This window comes from Pogona vitticeps, chromosome 1 (genome assembly GCF_051106095.1).
Source record: "Pogona vitticeps strain Pit_001003342236 chromosome 1, PviZW2.1, whole genome shotgun sequence".
Taxonomy (NCBI): domain Eukaryota; kingdom Metazoa; phylum Chordata; class Lepidosauria; order Squamata; family Agamidae; genus Pogona; species Pogona vitticeps.
Window position 1 is genome coordinate 222,701,524 of NC_135783.1, and position 22,283 is coordinate 222,723,806.

The window sequence follows — 22,283 nt, forward strand, 5'->3', positions numbered from 1 at the left end:
GTCAGCCCAGCTACATGTTTGGTGAAGCTTTCTCAGTACCTGATCTACAGCTCCCATCATAGGATAATATGCTGGCCTTTTCTTTGTTGTCTTTCTGATGGCAGGTACAGGCCATTTCATTCAGAGAGGTTTCTCTCATTTAATTTGGCTTATTGTTGAAGAGGTAATTGGTTCCATTGTTATGCTTCTCTAACAGCTAAGAGGTTTTTCCTGATATTCAACCTAAATCTGGCTTCCTGTAGTTTGAGCCCATTACTATCATCTGAGATTATTGAGAAATTATGGTAAAATTGGCTTAGGACTTTATTCCTATAGTTTCCTACTTGGGAGTAAGCCTCATCAAACTCAGTGAGGTAGATCTGTGAGTAGACATGTATAGGGGTCCATATTCCTTATTATTTGCTTAGCAATGAAAATATCTATTTTTCCCCCAATGAGTAATGCATTTAGAGCCCCAGTCAAACTTCAAGAGAATCACTTTATTTCTGTCTGCTTTGCTCCCACCATGAACATTAGAGACATTATTCTTTTTGTTTTCCTTCTGCTTTTCATTCACAGAATAGCTGCTCAGTTCTATCACTCAGGCAAATGCATTTAAATTGATGCATGAACAGCTCTCTATAAGGGTTAGGAATTATTCTTCTTTTTTTTTTGGAGTGATATAACAGGGAGAATTTAACATGCAGCTGCTACAGATTTTAGTAATTCAAATGATAAAGAAAAATGGTTTCCAATATGTACAATTTAAGACTTCACTATCCATTATTAAACACTCGTCACCATTCCTGAATAGGAGGAGCTGCAAAGTGATGTGCAAAAACTTGAAGGGAAAATTTATGGCTAATGAAAATTTGACTTTTTTAATACTACGGTGAAAGGTGTATATTATACATCAGTGCCCGTTCTGATTCTTCTTGTTGTTCTTTTCTTGCCAGATATCAGATGTGAACTTTGGATATGACAGCTAGGGAAGGGCCTTTCAGGTTTGCGTGAAAGGGTTAAAAAACAACAACACAAAAGGTTCTCCCCCCCCCCCGTGTTCTTGATTACCAAAAGACAGTCTTGTAAACATGAATGATTCATATTAACACAAGAGGGATACACTAACGTTTCCTCAGTTTTTTAAATGTTTCCTTCCTTTTAATATTTTTTCGCTATTTGTCTGCCAAATAATTAGGGATATTTTTTCATTGAATAGGATTGCAAATGCTGCCGGCAGTAGCCAAATCCATTTCTTTGGACTTGTTTTTCTGCTGCGTCTAGACAGTTTCCCTGTGCCAACATGCTTCCTTCGGATCATTTTTTATCCCCTTCCCACATTGTTTTCACAGAACTTCCTCCCACATTGGTCCTTTCCTTTCTTGAATAAATTTTGCTGCCTGCTTTCTACCCCCTTCTGGAATCAAAGAAGCAAAGAGAAGACATCAAATGGCCAAGGAAGAACAATATTCTGACCTTCCGGGAGTTGTGGCTGTTTGGTTTGGATTGTATTTTCCTTGCTTGGTTTTTCATGATTTTTGTGATGGGCCACTTTCTCCGTTGGATTCATTTTAAAATCAAAATTTAGTATATATTTATTATGTTAAACCCGTGTGTTGTGATGAATTCTGAGGGACTGTTTTGTTTGTTTCTGTGTCATTGTCTAATCACAGAGCATGGACTTTATGACTGTACTACTTGGACAATTTGGTTAAGTCTGATATTTTGCTTTCTCAGATACTGTTGCCTGCTGTTTGAACAGATTGATTCTCTGTTGCATTGCCTCTGCTTTTCTTGACTTTTTATAAGCTCTTAAAGCTTTTCTGGAGTAGTGCCAGAAAACACAAAACAAAATGTCCTAAAAGAGGGAGGTTCTTTCATGTAAAACAGAGAGTTTATGCAAAAAACCCCACACAAAAATGAAAGAGACATGTCCTGAAAGAATGGAGGGGGGAACAAATATGGAAATTTTCATGATACACTTCCCCAGTGACAACCTTAAACGAAGATATTGTCCTGCATTCAACTCAATGTCCTAGGTTCTTCAGCCAACAAGTTTTGCTCTTTCCTATATTTCTTATCCTATTCATTTTACTTTGAATAATTAACTCTAACAGTTCATACTTTTGATTTCTCACCACACAAGAATCCTTTGCTTTGTGTATATTGTGTGTTTTATGATTCCTTAGTACTTAAGCATTTGCCTTAGCTCCTTTCTACTAGCCTCCACTTTGATACAGGAGATTTCGAGTATTCCTAGGAAAACAACACTTCAAATGCCTCTATCTCTTTTTTTATGGTGCTTTATGAAGATGCCACAGGCTATAGCCCAAAAGCTACAACCACTTCAGATATGACTTATCCCAGCAAATATCCTTTCTGCCAAATAGATAACTACCACCACCCTTTTTCTCACCCAAAAGTTGGAGCCAGGATACTCTCAGGACTTGTGGGACATTCTTTCCTTTCAGCTAGCAAGAAAGTAAGGGCTGAAACCTTGAACCTTGTGCTTCTTTGGAATCACCAGTAAAGATCACATTCAGCACCAACCAACTAGCGCAGAGGGAATTGTAACATAGCTGTAACCCAACAATGAATCACAAGCTGTAAAGCACAAACATTTCCAGACTTCTTGCATATGCATTGATTTTCTCAAGAACACCAAGTATACGTTGAAGAAGTGTCCTAGGCTCTGAGCCTGAGGCAGAAGAGCAAAGTCTCATTTCTTCAGAATTCCTGTGCTGAAATTCACAATTCCACAACATAGGATATAATAACCAGGAACACCCTGCAGTGATCCATTCTACCTTGTTCTGGCCCAGTTCATGGTGTCTTTCTTGAGGTAGGATTTTGCTCACATTGGCATGAATGAAAGCTGGCAGAACATTCAGAAGGGCTGCATTTTAGATTCTTTGCCCCCATTCAGTCAGCCTTAATCTAACAAGGCAACAGTTGGAACTTGTAAGGACAGCTGGAACAACAAAAGAGAGAAAGAAAACAACAAGCTATGGGACAACAAGCTGAAAGAATGTTTGTTAGCCAAGACAACCAGTGGCCAGGAAAACTGTGCTCTTTTTTCTTGTTCTTCCTGGGAAAAGACAATCTTAATAGCAAAAGTGAGGCCAGGTGGAAAAGGGTTTACACTGAATTGGTGTTAATCTATCCGCAGTGGGCAATTGTGTAAGTTACAAATATAGCCAGTAATTCCAAAGAGTTTGGCAGCCGCTGCTAGAAAAAGGTCTAAGGACAGCTATATAATTCAAAGCAGGATTCACTCAGCTTTTGTGGGAAAGCGCAGCAGATTCTGGCACAAGTGTGAATGTCTATATGCTGCACAATGGCCTTTTTATTTTTATGAATATTGAAACATTGGCTGCTACAAGAGAGATAATGGAAAACAAACACAAACATTTTTCCATGATGGGCAGAAGCTCTGATAATGACCCACTTTGCTAGAGATACACTGAAAATCAGCTTTAAAATAGCATAATGCCCAAGGGAGAAAAATAACTTGTCGAGGTTGTTTTGTTGCTTTATACATCGTTTAAGAAATCTATTTTAACTTCTAAAAAGGATTCCTAGCTCCAGAGAAAAGGCAAGGTAGAAATGCAAATTAGGATGGAAAGACTATGATCCTACTTATTAAGAAAAATAAAGATTAGGTTGTTAGTCTGATCCTATTTTAAATAATAGCAGCAACAACAATAAATCCTACTTAAATTTAATTGGAACAAGTACCTTTGAGTTTATGAGAACTTATTACCTGGTAAGTGTTCATTTGATAGCATCAGTGCACCATTTCACAGAACTAAGGCTTATTGCATTCTATGGAACTTTTAAATACTTGCACATATGATTGTAGTTCCAGTACCCAAGAATAGGTTCTTAGTTTTGCATAATCATTTTCAGATATGGCTGTGTACTGACATCTGAAAACTGAATTGGCCTAATTTGGACCTATTTGTATGAGGAGACGTTGGCGAGTGGAATGGCCTGATTCCAGGATGAAGCAAACTGAATTTACAAATCAATTCAAATCTAGGCCACACATCAATTTCGTCTCAAATGCTGAACAGGACACAGAGCATCCTGTGGAAAGCGCCCTGTCCATATAAAAGTGTCCTTCAAAAGCAAAACCCAATAACGGAAAGTCTTCAGGATGCACAAGTAAAAGCCTAAAGGCTGATTTGATGTCAGATTTTCCTAACTCTGTCCCCCACCCCACAGGCACGTACCATGCAAACTGCAGTGTCAAATGATGTATAACGGACACTGCAAAGCTCCTGCGGGATTCTATCATTAACTGAATCCCCTTCAGTGGATCAGCCTAAATTCATCTGCAGCCTTCTTTGGCACTACTCCAAGTGGGGATACCCTTAAATCTGGTACTGGTGGGGTAGGAAACAGACCCAACACTCTGCCTTCCACCGCTTCTTTACTGTTTTATTTCCCTAACTATAGCTTCCTGCCCCACTACTGATCTCAAGTTTTTGGTCAAGGTGGCCACCCTATCCCCCACGGCTGGGATACTAAATCCCCACTTAAACCCTTCCAACAAATACAGTACTTGGCTACTGCCCTATCTGGGTAACCTTGTAGCCACCTTTGCAAAACCTGGATCTTAATTGGGCTGTGGCCCTTTTGGAGGATTACCTGAACCTGGAAGTGGTTTCCTATGCTCTCCCTTGCCCCTGCTCCCCCTCCTCTACCTTTGAAACATGTGGTTGCTGTGTGGGGTCCCCCACATGTGGGGCATTGGTGACAAAACTTAAAGGGCCGTCTGTTACAACACCCTCGGATGTTGAATTCCCAACATACCAAGCGGGGTTGAAATGCCTGTCTTGCCCAAGAGAGGGAAGAGATGGGATGAGTTCTTTTAAAATTTTTTTTATTATTTTCCAAAACAAATACATCAATACAAAACAATACAAAATACTGACTAACAATCTAAAACCCAGTGCACTCCCATACCCATGGGACCCTTTGGAGTAAATTTTTTTATTACAAGCCTATTTTCCAAAATTGTATTGATTGCTGCTTAGAGGCTTTCCACTTTCCTTTCACTAATGCAAATTCAATAAATCTACCCCAAATAGCATAAAAAAAATTCAGACTTATTCATCTTTCAGTAGTCAATTTGTCATTTAACACAATGTCCCATACTTCATTATACCAGTCTTCTAATTTGATATCATGTTTGTCTTTCCAATATTTAGCAATTAATAATCTACCACTTGTCATAAATTATAAATCATTTCCTTTGAGTAATAATGAAGTTCTATCTTAAAATTGACAGTAAAGCAATTTTTGAGTGAAATTCAATATCTTTCCCAACTTTATCGCAAATTTGGGTAAAAATCGGTTTCCAAAATTTCTGAATCAATTTACACTCCCATCACATATGATAATACGTGGCAACTTCTTCATCACATTTCCAACAGTCCTTAGAAAAGTCTGAATTTATTATGTTCAATTTCACTGGAGTCATGTATCACCTTAAACTAATTTTTAAAAAATAGGGCTGTCCCTTTATACACTAAGTGTCCACTGGCAAACCTTTCTCCAAGGATCGGTCATGCAGGGATCATGTATCCAAGCCAAAGCCATTTGTGCGGCATGTCCCAGCACATGCTAGGGTGCACCACCACCATCATACAGAAGCCTTCATCATAAGAAAGCAATGCATTCCCTGGGAAATCAACATATGCCCTAGATATCAGGTCCATGTACTGTATTAAGGAGAAGGCCCATTCTGGTTGGGCTCTAATGATGGTCCCAGCTTAAATAAAGAATCCCAGTAACCAATTGACCCAGCACCTTTCAGGATTGTGCCTACACATCTTCTCCCTTTCCCTCTCATCCTCCTTGTCTTTCTTCATCTCTTCCAACTTTCTATTCAGTAACTCAAAAATATCAACATACTTTCTTTTTCAAATTTTCTCAATAGTAGTGGAGAGGAGGTGGTCACCAAGCAGCAATGATTGGTCACCCTCAGGGAGTACCTCCTGAGGAACTAAATTGTAACTGGTGTTGGGAATCTGTCTGTTAGCTGACCCATCTGAGCTTAGACTTGTGCTTGCCTGAGGAGCCACCCCTAGCAATGTTGCTGTTCCTAAACTTCCCACCACTGGGGTTCCTGCACCAGTTGACTGAAAGATGCTTGTAGGGAGAGCGGGATAGCCTGACCCCAGGTGCCCCATGGCCAATACCCTAAACGTGATGTGCCCAGTGTGATGTGTAACTCACCTGGCACTGCCATTTCAGCTTGTGGTGTGACTGGGACTACTTCACCTAGCACACTATTGTCTTCTTGACTTTTTGCCTACTCGCTGACTCAGCCGGTGCCTCCTCAGTTCGCTGCATTGAAGCTATTGGGTCACTTTGCCATCTCACCAGTGTATCCCTAGCAGCAACTGCATTAGGAGGTCCAGGGTGTTCAGCTTCTAGAATAGTAATGCAAGAGAGCATAATGTCCCCCAGTTTCTTTTTTAATTTTTTTAATATTTATTTTTAAACTATTAAGGATAGGGTAGGGAATATAGAAGGTAAAAGGCAGTGGAAGGGATGGATAAAGGATAAGAGAACACAAAATATATAATCATCCAATCTTTTCATATTAAGTATATAAACATGTAATCTATTCATTTTCCAATAAAATCTCATCTTTCTACTTCTTTTTTTAAACTATTTGATTACCCCCTACCTTTCAACTTGCAATTATGTTATAATTTGAATCTAAGTTATTCCAACACTATCAGGAAACCGAGACCAGTTGTGAAATACATCCCCTTTTTCACTTTCCTTTTGTTTTAGACAGGCCTAACAGAATACAGTGGTGCCTCACATAGCGAGGTTAATCCGTTCCAGATTAACCTTCGCTATGCTGAAGCATCGCTGAACGGGGCAGGGATTTCCATTGGAACGCATTAAACATCGCCTCGCTTAACGAGGGCGCAAAAACGCTGCGCGCGGCCATTTTGGGCCATTTCCAGGCTTCCGGCGGCCATTTTGGCCGCCGAACAGCTGATCATCGGGGGTCGTTTTGCGAAGATCGGTAAGCGAAACGCTTACCGGTCTTCGCAAAGCGAATTTTGCCCCATTAAAAAAACGTTGAGCGATCGCATTAGCGATCCGAAAAAATGGATCGCTATGTGATTTCATCGTTATACGGTGTGCTCGTTAAGCGAGGCATTTCAATCACTTCTCCTATTTTCTCAATATGCTTCTTTTGTTTCTGTGACTCTATTTTCTTCCATTTTTTGAGAGGGAAAGACAGTTCCAAAACAGTAATTCGATTTTTAACCTCAGATTTTCTGACTGTTGTAGCTACATAGCTTACTGGGTGACACATAATCTCCTTTATATTGCCTGGTATCGCACTCAATACACACAGTTCTGGCATTTCTTTTAACTGTAGTTTAACATCTGGTATTTTCTCTTCCCTTAAATCTTTCATTAAGTCTTCGATCTGGCTAAGATGCTCATTTACCTGCTTAAATCCTGTCAATATTGTCATTTGCATAATAACTTGCCATTCTTTATCTGACAAAGTCTCTGACCATTGATATCTAATTTTTCCAGGGGGCAATTCCATCTTTCCAGTATGTACGTAGTATATATAATGCTCTTTAGTTTCTTAAAATCCGCCAATTTATGAGGCGTTGGATTCTTTACGTGACCTACGCTGCTCAGTTGGACCTGAGGCTGCCCTAGCCTGTGCTCTTTCCCTCTCAAAGGCACTCAATGTCTCCCATATGGCAGTGTAATCCAGCCAATCCTCATCATCTGATGAGGAAATTACAAGCCAGGATTGAGTCAGTGCCTTGTGCTTTGCAGAATGCTTGCCCATACTGCCCTCCCAACTTTTTTTGGGTGCCATAATGCCTGTGTAAGCTGCCCCAAAGACTATAACGCACACACTATTTTAACACTCAGTTGCTCCCAATCCACTAAATACTATGTGTTAATTTTTTAAAATAATTATTAATTAATTAATAATTATTATTACTTTCCTTTTTTAAAAAAGTTGTAAAGCTGGGCCAGGTGTTCCAGAACCTGAACTCTCAACCTCCAGCAGTACTCAATATTATAATTGGGAATATTTAACTATAGCAGTGATGGCGAACTTATGGCACGGGTGCCACAGGTGGCACAAAAAGCCCTTTCTTCTGGCACGCGATGAGTTAGTCGCCCTCTCACCCGCCCTTGTGGATAGAAATGTTTTGAAGTGGCTGCAGCCAGGATTCCCTCTTTCTCTTCCAGTTCTGTGTCTGTCATCATGACTCCTCCCCCTTTCTCTTCCCATTCTGTGTCTGTCGCCATGATTCCCCCTGCAACTGCCACTTCCGGTTCCGGTCTTATCGGTGGCATGACAGCCAGTGGTTTCTCTCCCCCCCACTCATTTTAGGCACGCGAGCCCAAAAAGGTTTGCCGTCACTGAATTATAGTATTAATAATATTAAATTTCAGCAAGGAATAAAGAGGAGTTTGGCTCTTTTTACTCCCAAGGCAGCCTATAAACAGTGTAAGGGTATTGGGTATGGGCTGTAAGCCTTCTCTCCCCTAACAAGCACCCTTATCCCCTACCCCAATCCGTATTTGAATGTTTCCTAATTAATTTTCTTCTTCTTTTTAATTTAAATCTAAAATCAATTAAACAGCCTTGGCAAGGCCACCGAGTCTGCTCTTTATGGCCTTAAAAAACCCAAATTGATGCAGAGCCCAATGGTGCCAAAGCATACTATGTTCAATGGTTCAGGAAATGAAGTTAGTATGCAAACTAACTTTAATTTAGTTAGGTCATCTTCTCCCCTTCAGTTAGAGCCATCCTTATCCTGCAGCCTGAGTAATGACTCTCCATCTCCTCAGCTATCTGACTTGGTAGACCCCATGTTTCAGCATAAGAGTCCTGCAATTAAAATTTTGTCTTGGAATATTGCGGGCTGGCAGACAAAGGCTTCGGATCCTGCTTTCATTGAATATATCAGTAATTTTGATATTATTCTACTACAAGAAAGGAGCCAATGTTAAATGTTTATGTGGCATATTCTATTAATGCCTCACCCAGTGATAATCAACCCAAAGGTGGTATGGTCACTTTCTTATCAACAAAGTTACAGGCAAAAGTAGTGACATGGGATTTTTCCAACAGGATAGCTTCTGCCTTGACACTGAAAATCGCTACGTGTTTGTTACTACTTATCAATGTTTATATTCCTCCGCAACAATCTTGTGTTATGACAGATGACTTGTGGGTTAACCTAGAGTACTACATTGATCATGCTCTGGCAGCATTTCTGGTTGTGTGTCTGTTTGCTTGATGGGCAGAAGGCCAGGAAATGACTGGCATCTCCTTAATTAGTGGCAATGCACTGCTGCAACTTACATGATCTCACTTCCGTGTAAATCATCAGTAGGAGTCTGCTAACATTTATTCTTGAAGCTCTGAATTTATTGTTATTTCTAGGGTTCCTCTTGGCACATATACTCCTTCAGAGGAGGCAGTGTAGCTGGCTCTTCCCCACCTAGAAATTTGGGGTTTAGATTTTTCAGTGACCCAGAAAAATTCGAAGAGTTAAGCTAAGCACATTATGGTTTCCTTACAAGCTTTGTATCAAGGAAGTACTATGCCACAAATTTTCATGACTAAGACTTGCTTAACCTGACCCAAAAACCCAGATTCTTTTTAGAGAAAGATTAGTGGGAAAATGGGGAGAGTGTAGGAGTACTCAATAAAACTGAGACTGGAATGGTTCCAGTTTCTAATATGCTAAAACATAGGATGAATTTCTAATCATTACAATGGCAATTCCGGGCTGTACCACCTGGCCTCTGGCTCTTTTTAGCCTGTGCATCTAATGATATGCTGAGGGAGGCATCGTCATTTCATACCTTCATGCGTAATAGTTCCGTGTGTGTTAAGTGTGCAGACCCAAAAGGGGTTCCAGTCTTCCTCCTCTGAAGTCTATTGATTTTGAATGACAGGTATAAGGGATCCAAAATCCCTCAATGTCTCTCTTCTTTACCTGCACTGCCGCCAGAGACATTCTGGAAATTTCCCCGTGCACTGAAAGAACACCTGAGGGACTCAAAGGGCACATATGAGCGGTGGCCACGCTTACTGCCGCATACACTTTGACTGGTATGTGAAGGGAATCTCTGCATGCCATGATGTATACATGCAAATCTCCTCATGCAATGGAAGACCTCAACTCACACACCAGCTGAGTGAATTGACAGCAATTGACACAACTGTTGTATGCTTGTGGTATTGGAGATAGCCTGTGTTTCTTTGCTTTCTTTTGGTTTATCAGGGACTCAGACCCAAAGTCCAAGTCTTTGGTACCGAGTCCTGAGGCCCAAGCCCCAAGTTCGAATCCCTATTAAAAATAAGCTTCCCCCCGCCTGAAAAATGGGAGGGATGGGTGGGTTCTAAGTCACAAGTCTAGTCCAAGTAATTAAAAACAAAAACAAAACTGAGTCAAGTCCAAGTTGAATGCCACTGCGACTTAAGTTCAACTGACAACGAGTCCCGCAACTCGAGTCCACATTCCTGGTCAGTATTGTATCTAGTAGCATAGGCTAGTGCTGAGCTTTTGCCTACTAAATACAAGAACATATTCCAGAATTTGTAGTTAAGAAAAGAATAGAAATTGGCATTTATTACTTCAGGAAAACCACTTTGTAAAAAAAGTGGTCATGACTACAGAAGTTCCTACAACTAGCTTTATTAAAGTCTAACTTTGGGTTTTGCTGTTGATTATTAATAATGAAGACCTTACTCTATTATATTTAGGACATGGCAGCTACCAAGACTTTAAGACATGGCAGCTAACCAAGCTAATTCAGTGCGCCTTGCCGGAAATGCCTTCTTAATTCCTACTGTTAACCTAGCAATGTCATGCTAGGCGAAACTGAGTTCAGTGTTGAAACGGTCTCCTCCTGCAGTCATTTGTGTCAAACTACAGCCTGGCTCAGCTGAACTATGCAAGCCATCTAAACATTTGGCAGTGTTCCCTTAACTGCAAGATGAACTGTCACAGAAGTTGGATGCAGGGTAGGCATAGCAGCTCGTGGGAATTAATGTATTCTAATGCCTGGAAACTTAACTAGAACTTGCCCTGCAACCTTATAAATAGCCAGTATGTCCAGAGAAGTTGGTGATTTATAGTTTAACATTTTCTTGTGATCTGTCATTTGCTCTTTCCCTTTAAAGCTAAATCACTTCAGAAACACACAAGAGGGGGAAGGCAAGGCACAGTCTTTTTATTTTTAATTAGAATGCACTAAATGGCAATAAAGTAATGGGAATACAGTGGAGACCTGTTAAATCTATAACAGTAAATCTATTGCTGCAACAGGTCCATCCTTTATCTGATATTCATCTCAGATCATTTCACACCTGAAGTGTAGCAGTGACATGAATTGGTACTAATAGACTCATGTATTTAAATAATTCAATAAAACATCTGGAAAGGGTTATGCTTTGTAACTTTACTGATAGCAATGTGTTTTCTGCTATATAAAATGTGAGGCAAGTGACAGAGCCCTTTATTTGGAAAGCAATCATTTCCTTTCTGGTGTTATTTTTTATTTTATATGTATATAAATTTTTTAGAGTCCAATTTTATTATGGAGGGCATCTTTGGGAAGTACACTCAGTGCCTGCAACATTTTTTTCTAACTCAGAGCCCTTCCCACCTGTTGCTTCCTTTGTTAGCTGCCTTTCCCTCTTTATTCTCTGATGCTCTCAAAAGATAGACCTGTGGAGATGTAGTTCCACACTACATATAAAGATCAAATCCATGAACTGTAAGTAAAAGTTTTTGTTTTCTTTAATTAGGAAGCATCTAGAGCAATGGTCTTGGTCCCCAGATGCTTTTGGACTAAAACTCCTAGAAGTCTTTGCCGCTACCTCTGTTAACCAGGATTTCTGGGAGATGTGGTCCAAGAACATCTGGGTGTGATCATTTTTAAGGATGTGGGGATGAGACTGGGCAGATCTATCCATGCTTTTCTCTGCAGTGAAAAGGGAATAATAACATTCCAAATTCCTCCAACAGGCTTTGTAGGGATAAGCATTTTTTTTCCTGATACTCAACAAATAAATGAAATGCCCCTGCTTTTAGATCTTACTCCCACTAACCACTGACTGTTTGACAGCTTGTGGGTATAATCTAAAGTGCTGCACACACATTGCACAAAAGGAATTTAGTTCAATGGTGACATAACAAGACCATTGGATCTACGCTTCCTGAGAACAAGACTGAAAGTCTCAAGTCTCTACAGCCCTGTGCTAAAAACTGTAACATAAACTCTCAGTATCTTAAAGCTAAGTCTTGGAAGATGTCTGGAGATATCAACAGGATTTGCTTTTCTGGTTAAAGCATTTGTTCTTTTTTTATTGAAACCTGTGTCAAACATATAGCTAGCATACAATCGCTGAAGAGCTTTCTAGGGTCAGCATTTTTTTTATATTAACAATATTTCAAACAAATCGAGAAATATTCTCTAAGGCTTTCACGGCTGGTATCTGATGGTTGTTGTGGGTTTTTCGGTTCTTTGATCGTGTTCTGAAGGTTGTTCTCCCTGATGTTTCGCCAGTCTCTGTGGCCAGCATCTTCAGAGGACAGCAGAGAACAACCTCCAGAACACGGCCAAAGAACCCGAAAAACCCACAACAACCATCAAATTGAGAAGTCCTTGGTTTCATGTGTTTGCACTCTGAAACTAGTTAAATAGCCTTGTGGTGCAGTGGTTAAACTGCAATACTGCAGCCAATACTCTGCTCATGACCTGACTTCGATCCCAATGGATTCAGGTAGCTGGCTCACGGTTGATAGCCTTCCAAGGTTGGTAAAATGAGTACCCGGCTCCCAATGTGTAACTTGCATAATTAAATTGTAAACTGCTCAGAGAGTGCTTTAGCACTATGGGGCACTATATAAGCAGCACACTTTGCTTTTTATATGGGTCAGGATGACTGAAACAAACTGTGCGTATTCACATCTCTCTGTGCCTTTTCCTTTTGCATTTTGAATTGTTTTGAGGTACATGACAATATATAATTAGTTGTGTGATTTCAGGGCCAAAACCCTGAGACCAATGGAAGGTTCTCAATATGTTACTGCTTGTTTAGGTGTTAAAGACAAGAAATGCTTCTGGGTCAACTGATAAAATACCAGTGATTATATAATATGACAAGCAAGAACCAGAGTGATTGCCAGGCTGTTGGCAAAATACAACCCGAAGCAGATACCAAAACTGCTTTGGGATGGAAGTCATCACTTATTCCTTTATCACTGGGGATAACTAAAAAATTCCAAAATATTTTTTCCCTTTGCTGGGTGAGATTATAAGAGTTTTTGTGCATTTTTCACATTTTGTCAGTTCTTTCTTTACAATAAAATTACAGAAATGCTTTGGGCAGAACATGATATTTTGCATTAAATATTTTGTATTTATTTAAAATTATGCAAAATGCAAGTTTTTCTGAGTAAAACCATATACTATTTGTTTGCTTGTTTATTTCTTTTTATTATTATTATTTATTTATTTATTTATTTATTTATTTATTTATTTATTTATTTATTTATTTATTTATTTATTTATTTATTTATTTATTTATTTATTTATTTATTTATTTATTTATTTATTTATTTATTTATTTATTCTCCCCCTTTCTCCTTAATAAAGGACCCAAGGCAGCTTACATCATTAAATACAGTGGTACCTTGACTTATGAACATTTCGAGTTACGACCAGCTCTGGCTGCAAAATTTTGCTTCTACTTGTGACAGAGCTTCGAGTTATGAACAGAAAAAGGAGGGAAAAGGGTATGAAATTCAAAATACATCATGCGAAAGGCTGGACTGGAGGAATCCCAAACTGGAATTAAGATTGCCAAAAGAAATATCAAGAACTTCAGATATGCAGATGATACCACTCTGATGGCAGAAAGTGAGGAGGAATTAAAGAACCTTGTAATGATGTTGAAAGAGGAGAGCGCAAAAAATGGTCTGAAGCTCAACATCAGAAAAACTAAGATCATGGCCACTGGTCCCATCACCTCCTGGCAAATAGAAGGGGAAGATATGGAGGCAGTGACAGATTTTACCTACTTGGGCTCCATGATCACTGCAGATGGTGACAGCAGCCCCAAAATTAAAAGACATCTGCTTTTTGCAAGGAAAGTGATAACAAACCTAGACAACATCTTAAAAAGCAGAGACATCACTTTGCCGACACAGGTCTGCATAGTCAAAGCTATGGTTTTTCTAGTAGCGATGTATGGAAGTGAGAGCTGGACCATAAAGAAAGCTGACTGTTGAAGAATTGATGCTTTTGAATTGTGGTGGTGGAGGAGACTCTTGAGAGTCCCCTGGACTGCAGGGAGAACAAGCTTATCAATTCTGAAGAAAATCAACCCTGAGTGCTCACTGGAAGGACAGATCCTGAAGCTCAGTCTCCAATACTTTGGCCATCTCATAAGAAGAGAAGACTCCCTGGAAAAGACACTGATGTTAGTAAAGTGTGAAGGCAAGAGGAGAAGGGGACAACAGAGGATGATGGATGGACAGTGTCATCGAAGCTACCAGCATGAATTTGACCCAACTCTGGGAGGCAGTGGAGGACAGGAGGGCCTGGTGTGCTCTGGTCCATGGGATTATGAAGGGTCGGACATGACTTAACGACTAAACAACAACAGCAAATGATACGTATTCATGAGATCCTTATTTAGATTATGGCTTTCATCCTACATCTGCAGCACAGGAGACAGATAGGGAGTTTTTCTAGTTTGGGGCTTGTAGAAGGTTTGCTGTTGGCCCACAAGGAGATCCTCCCCTCCACACACACACACACACCTGGATCTGTGTTTTGGATGCCAGGTAGAACATCAAGCAGGCTCAGGAATCATAACACTACAGTGGGGTCTTGACTTGAGAACTTAATCCGTATTGGAAGGTGGTTCTCAAGTCAAAAAGTCTGTAGGTCAAGTCTCCATTGACCTACAGTGCATTGAAAACCGATTAATCCCGTAACAGGCCGTTTTTGTTCCATTTTGATTTTTTTCTGGTCTGTAAGTCAAATCTCAGTCTGCAAGTCAAACCTAAATTTTGCGGCCAGAGAAGTCTGTAACTCAAAAAGTCTGTAAGTCAAGCCATCTGTAAGTCAAGGGTCCACTGTACCACTTTACTCCTTGCCTTGCCCAGAATGATATGTGGGCTAAAGCACATACAGTATACTTTTTTTTAACTTACTTTACTTTTACTTTAATTAGATTTATACCCTGCCCCTCTAGACCCGGTCTAGTCAGGGCGGCTTACATACATAAAAACATTACAAACAAAGTCTTAAAGCATTAAAAATATTAAAATATCAAAATTTTAACAATTATATAAAAGCCTTGCCAAGATGGAAAGATTAAAGGAAAGGTGAAAACAGCTTGACTGGAGGGAAAGCCTGCCTAAAATACCATGTTTTCAAAAGATACCCACCATCTTTTGCCCAGATGCTTTCTTCCACTCCTGGCATTTTTAGTATGTCAATGTTGTGCAACCACACACAAACAAAAAAACAACAAATACACAAACAACCTTGAATTTAGTCACTGTGTCCTTGCACCAGCTGGGAATGGCCACAGATGGGTAGCCACTAGAAATGGGCACAAATTGCACATTTGGTCGCTCATGGTGATTTGTTTATTGGCTGAACAGGTGTTTGCAACTTCCCAGCCCTGCCTTCTCTGGCAGGCACCCATTCAGAGGCAGCAGCCCAGCTTCCCTGCCCTGCTTCCTCTGGGTGCTGTCTCTGAGTGGACGCCCACCAGAGGAGGCAGGGATGGAAAGCACTAAACACTTGTATGGCCAATAAATAAATTGATACAAATCACTGAACCGGTGGTTCATGCCCATGTCTAGTGATTGTTTTAAACATATTTTTAAAGTCAAATTTTCCTAACCCAGCATCTGGAGACCTGGGAAAGCATAAGAATTCCCTGAAACTTTCAGTCTGGTGTCCTTACCCTGAGTTGCTTCATGCAACTCAGAGGGAGGCATGTAGTGTATCTTACAGTTTGGCTCCGAGATGCATGGAGATCTTATCTGAATCACTGAATATGGCATTGTCGTACAACTGTAGGCATGAATGCAGTGGGCCAAACCCATCCTAATCATCTTATTGAGTACTTTCTTTCTTTATATCAGAGGTTTACACAATTGAAAATTTTGGATGTATATGAAATATAAGTAAAACTAAAACAAATTATTAAGATAATTAGACTATTTTTTACCAGGAGCAGATGACTTCAATAGCATTATCTCAGCCATTTGCTAGATCTTTTGTACACTTGGTGGGGCAAAAGAAGATACAGTATAGCAAATGATCAAGATAATACTATTAACATTTTATTTTTGTTTTTAATTTTGCCTGTATTACATATACATCCATAATTTTCATTTTTGCCTAAATAATCTATCAAACCCATGAAGGATTATAAGGAGAACGTTATTCTGAAATCACTGTAGATCGCTCTGTGACCTTGTGAAGTGAAAAACAGGCCCTAGGCCAAGGCAGAGCACTCCAATTTGTCCAAACAAAAGGAGGCTGCCTGCTAATGAGGGAGACCTTGCACAATTTTGTTCCTTGTTCTTTGGCATAAACAGTGTTGTGTTCTTTCAATTGATCATGCCCTTTGAAATACAATTTCCTGTTTGCTTCTTTGACCTTGCTTTGTTAAAACCACATACTAATAATAAACGTATAAATGTTTCACAAGTCCTCCCTTTTTTAAAAAAAAATCCTATAATTAGGGTATCCACACAATGAGCCATAAAGCAACCCCAGCAGTGAAAACTTCCTGCCTTCTGGCTTACAATATAATTGAGATTTGAAACAAAAGAACTGGGGGAAATAATGTCAAAGGGAAGAGTTTGCAGAGGTGGGTAAGAAAAGAGAAAATAGTTACACCTCCTGGAACAGTTCATAGCTAGGTGACCCCCTTTATCACTTCAGTGCATTGAGATTTGATTTCCATAATGCATTTGTGGTTGCCAGGTCTCAGGATAAAATACAACTCAGGCCCAGGTTATCTCAAGGAATAGCTCTCCCTATATCAACCTAATGACCACCACAATCTTCAAAAAAAAGCAGTCCTGTCAGGATTTTTGGTTTGTGGCAACCTGGACCAAATTTGAGTGTGTCCTGCGCTTTTGAATGATTACCCATTGCACTAGCATCAGGCCTTAACACTGGAATGTTTTAGGTGATTGTTGAAAACATCCTTTGAAAAATGAACTCCCTCAATATTGTGCTAGTTATTGACTGGTTTCTCTCACTGTTTATAAGAATTCATAAATGGTTGGAATATAAATGGTCGAAAATAGAAATGATATGGAAATATTTCCAATTAATAAACAATAACTGCCTGACTGTGGAAGTGTTTGTTTTAGTTGTTCTTACGAATTCATGGGTCTACCTTTGTTTTTCTATGATTCAGAAAACTTCAGAGAATGGCAGAATACAGTACATGAGGAAGGGGAAAGAATGAGTTTGAAAATATGTGTTGTTTTTCTTAAAAGAGAAGAGAGGGTGGGGGTATCAAGAAGATACCATTTTCGATCAAAGGAACAGGGAATTTCAGAAAAAGTAAGAAACATGGAGGATCAAGAAGCAATGTTACATGGCATAGAAGGTTTTGAGAGATTATTTAGGTTATAAGAACAAGGAGAGCGCGGGGAATAATAGAGAAAGCATTGAACGATGCTAGTGAGCAACAAGACCATGAAAAAGCTTCAGTCAGGAGAAGAGAAGCTTTCAGATAACAAATTACTATAATGATCTTTGCACTGAGCAAGGTGTACCGTTCTAGATGATCTGCCTTGAAAAGTATGGGCTCAATTCCTAGTACAGAAATCAGTTCCATACATTTTATATCAGGAGGAAGTGATACATTTGAACTGAAGAATATGATTGGACTAAGATATATTTTTTAAAAAGCATAAGGATTCATTCCATTGACAGTTTGGGTTCAAGCTATCTAAAAGACCACATCTTTAAGATAATCAGGGGAGGCCTTTTTCTCAGTCTCACCACCCTCTCAAGTGTGCTTCATAGGGACACGGGAGAGGACCTTCTCTGTGGCTTCTCCCAAACTCTGGAATATTCTCCCGCAGGGAGCCAGGTTGCCCTCATCTTTGCTGTCCTTTTCTCTTTGGACAGGCTTTTCCTTATTTACCGGCAATCTGAAAAGGGTTTTTCAAGTTGGATTGTGCTCTGTTGGTTTTAAATGTGTTTTTTTGTATAGATTTTATTTACCAATTCAATACGATGCTTGTTCGATTCTAAATACTTGCATATTTACTGCTTTTAGATATTGTCTTTTTCATGTTGTAAGCCACCTTTTAAGGAGAAAGGTGGGATAGATAAACAAACAAACAAATAATGACAATCATCCTTTTTCTATGCAGGTGACTTCTCTCTGAGGACTGGAGTTTCTCTGCATGGAAATGGTCACTAGATTGAGGCACCAAGCTTAAAAAAATGCAGGAAATTGATTCCTTTCCGTGCATCTTTAAAAGCTGTTTGTGACATTTCCTTACATCATTCAGAATATTGTCTCACATGTCATGAATAAATGATTCAGAGGCTGATCTAGCAAGGAAGGCAAGATGAAGCTCACCAAAATTTGGGGTGCCTCGTGGGCTAATGTTGCTGCCACCATCATCTACACCTGTGCATTGATATTTTATCTGTAAACACAGAATGAAAGTTGAGTTGCAACCATTCTTTATTTTGATGTATATTGCATCCAAATGTATTTAGCATTTGTTAGAAAAGTATTTATTATACCTTGGCATATATAAAGCAACATCACTAAGGAATTGTTACTGTTTCTTCTGTGGTATAAAACATCAGTATGTCAAATGTACATACCAGTAGGTTCCATTTGACTTTACCGGGGGATCATAGTTTCTAAAGTATGTTAATTTGTAGAGTAATGGTAAAGATATATCTCCTTGCTGATATGCTCACATTTCCTGTAGAGTTTTGTACAACTGGATACGTGGCTGTTACCCTCATGTCCTAGTTGCATCTTATTAGAATGTGCCCCTTGCCTGTCACCAGCTTCTTAAATCAAACAGTCTAAAGGGATTTTTTTAATGGCAATCACATGTTTCTTTGGACTATATATATATTTCAGTATGTCAGACATTAAACACTGGCTCAGCTCTTTGATAGTTCCTCTTGGGTATTCAAGTGCTTCATTATAAATGGCCCTTTGAGGTGAACAGTAGCAGGCACTATATTATTTATCTTTTAATTGCCATTCTTTTGAATTTGACTACTAAAACACTGGAAATGAAGTTTGTAGAGAAAATATAGACGCCCAGAAAAGAATCTAAGCTGCATTCAAAGGGAGCTGAGGCATGCATGGCAACCCCATTGGAGAGCTTACTTTCATGTGCATCTATAACTAAGTGGAAGAACACTATGTGCGTTGCCTGACATGAATTGGTTGCTTCAAAACCTATGTTGGGAGGGTGTGTTTGTTTCCTTATTGTATGCATGTGGAGACCTATCCCTATAATGTACTTTAAATATCACCATATACATGCACACATCCATGCCCTTTGGCTGATAATTAAAATCTGCAACTTCTGGGGGCCTTTGGTGTCCCACAGCTGGAATTAACTTATAGTGCTGGAGCTATTCTGTTGGAGTGTTGCAGCTATTTTGACATGTTTTACTGCATTACACCATGTTTTATTACTATTAATTGCTTCAAAAGTTTTTAAAGTAGTAATTGGTAGGGGGAGGATTTTTTTCTGCAACCTATGTTTGAGTTTATGGGCAGGTTTGAACATGTTTACGAGTGAGTAATCTGGTGAGAAAGGCCAGAGTGCTCATAAATGTGTTTGAACTTGCTTATGGGTTCAAATCTAGGTTGCAGAGGAAATGTGAAATGTCGTAGAAATTCTCCCCTAGTAATCAGTACAGTGGTACCTCGGCTTAAGAACTTAATCCGTATTGGGACTGCGTTCTTAAGTCGAAATGTTCTTAAGTCAAAGCACCATTTCCCATAGGACTGCATTGAAAACCATTTAATCTGTATCTGCTGTTTTTCATTCTTAAATCAAGGCATTGTTCTTAAGTTGAAGCATTAGTTCCCATAGGAACTAACGCAAAGCTGGTTAATCCGTATCTACCACTAGAGGGTGAATTTTTTAAATTTTTTTTTCTTCTTTTGACCTAAGGTGAACTTAGGTCAAAAAAAGGGCAGGAAAGGTTTTTTTGTTTGTTTGTTTGTTCTTAACTTGAGGCTCCATCTGAAGCAACTTTTTGTGAACTTTTTGCATTCTTAACTCGAATCATTCCTATGTGGGGGGGGGGACTCTCAAGTCGAGGTACCACTGTGCAAAATGCTTTAAACCATAAAAAATAATTGGGTTTTTGTGCCATGCCTTTAGCTGAGAAACTGTGGGTATATGTGGAGTAATTGATGCACTTGGCACATAATGACATGATTCACAAGTTTATTTGATACAAATCTCTATGCACTTCATTTTAAATATGGTCCCATCTGCCAGAGCACACTTCTTTTCAGATCCCAGTCACATTTCTATTACTCTTGCATGAACAGCTACCTGAGCAATATGGTATCTTAATATTTTTGCAGGAACTTTTTTTTCTGTAATGAAGCAGAGCAATTATATGTCAGAGTATACATTTCTTGAATATTGGGTATTAGATTTCTTTCTGATTATTTACTTGCAATGGTTTGCTGATTAGGAATGCATTGTTGTGCATGCTAAGGAGAAAGAGCAATGAAGAAAGATAAATAACAGAAGAACTTCTTAATAAATATTTTTAAAAAAACTTTAGTCTTTCGTTTCTTCAGTCCTGTGATGTGAAGCTCCTAAAAGGCCTATGGGGCTCTATTCTGACCCATCACTTGCCCCATCATCTATTTCCATGAACTGCTGCTCTCTTAAGCCTACCGTAAGCTGATTCAGATCATTCCATTGCAACCAAGGATATTCCTCATCTTGCTGTCAGCATTTAGAAACACAGATTTTCATTGGAACATGGAATTAGAGTCCTCTCAGCAGAACACGGAATACAGCTGAGTAAGGAGAGCCGGTAGAACCAGCAAGTCAGCCCAGCTATAATTGGCTCTCCAAAGTCTCAACATCCCTCAGAAGAGTAATCCTACACACAAAGTATGGGAGAGTAAAAGGTTTACTCTTCAATCTGCTCTTCAGGAGTATAAGATTGCACTTTATGTGTGTCAAACACTTATATTTCACCTTCAAAGTTTTAAATATTCCACATATTTCTAAAGACTACACTGAGACTTAAGCTACTTCTGATTTTCAAAACAAACAAACAAACAAAAAAAACAGAAAACATTAGTATGGAACGTTCATATACAGAATATATATATATATATATATATATATATATATATATATATATATATATATATATATATATATATATATATATATATATTCTGTAGTTACTTCAATACATTTATATATATATATATATTCAGTAGTTGCTTCAGATACATTTAACCTAGTTAGAAATGCTTCCATTTACTCTCCATAATATCTGCAAATAGCCAAAACATGATTAGCTACATGGCCTTCTGAGATCATGTAGTTTCCTATGTGATGGTCAATTTTATTTATTTAAAATATTTTTATCCCACCTTTCTCCTTAAAAAGGACCCAAGGTGGCTTACATCATTAAAAGACAATATTTAAACCTATAAACAGTAAGTATAGATATATTAAAAAGGAATAAACAAATACCACTCTGAGAAACGGTACACAAAAGAAATATAAAAACACATGCAAAGAATAAGGCATAACAATCCATTGAAGAATCCCACTCAGATGGTCAGTCACTGAGGGAAAGCTTTCCTGAAGAGAAAGGTCTTTGCCTGCTTGTGGACGGACAGCAAAGATGGCGCCAGTCTGGCCTCCTGTGGGAGGGAGTTCCAAAGTTTGGGAGCAGTAACAGAGAAGGCCCTCGTCTGTGCTCCTACCAAACACCTGTGAAATGGGGGGAGACTGAGAGAAAGGCCTCTCCTAACTATCTTAATACCTGAGCAGGTTCTTAATGGGAGATACAGTCTTGGAGATAGCTTGGGTCCAAGCCGTTTAGGGCTTTATAGGTTAAAATCAGCACTTTCGGTTGTGCCTGGAAACAGATCAGCAGCCAGTGGAGTTGTTACAATGGGGAGGGGGTATGTTATCCTTGTAACCAGCCCGAGTCAGCAATCTGGCTGCTGCACT

General features: G+C 39.2%; 1 long non-coding RNA gene across 1 annotated transcript in view; it reads right to left on the minus strand.

The window, feature by feature from the left end:
* Positions 1-2,555: 2,555 nt before the first annotated feature.
* LOC110086138 (uncharacterized) overlaps positions 2,556-22,283 on the minus strand; it is a 58,131-nt gene continuing 38,403 nt past the window's right edge. The window contains exons 2-3 of the long non-coding RNA XR_012080923.2: positions 6,226-6,422; positions 2,556-2,950 (exon numbers count right to left, since the gene is read on the minus strand). This is a non-coding gene — a long non-coding RNA (uncharacterized LOC110086138). The remainder of the gene's footprint in view (positions 2,951-6,225; positions 6,423-22,283) is intronic.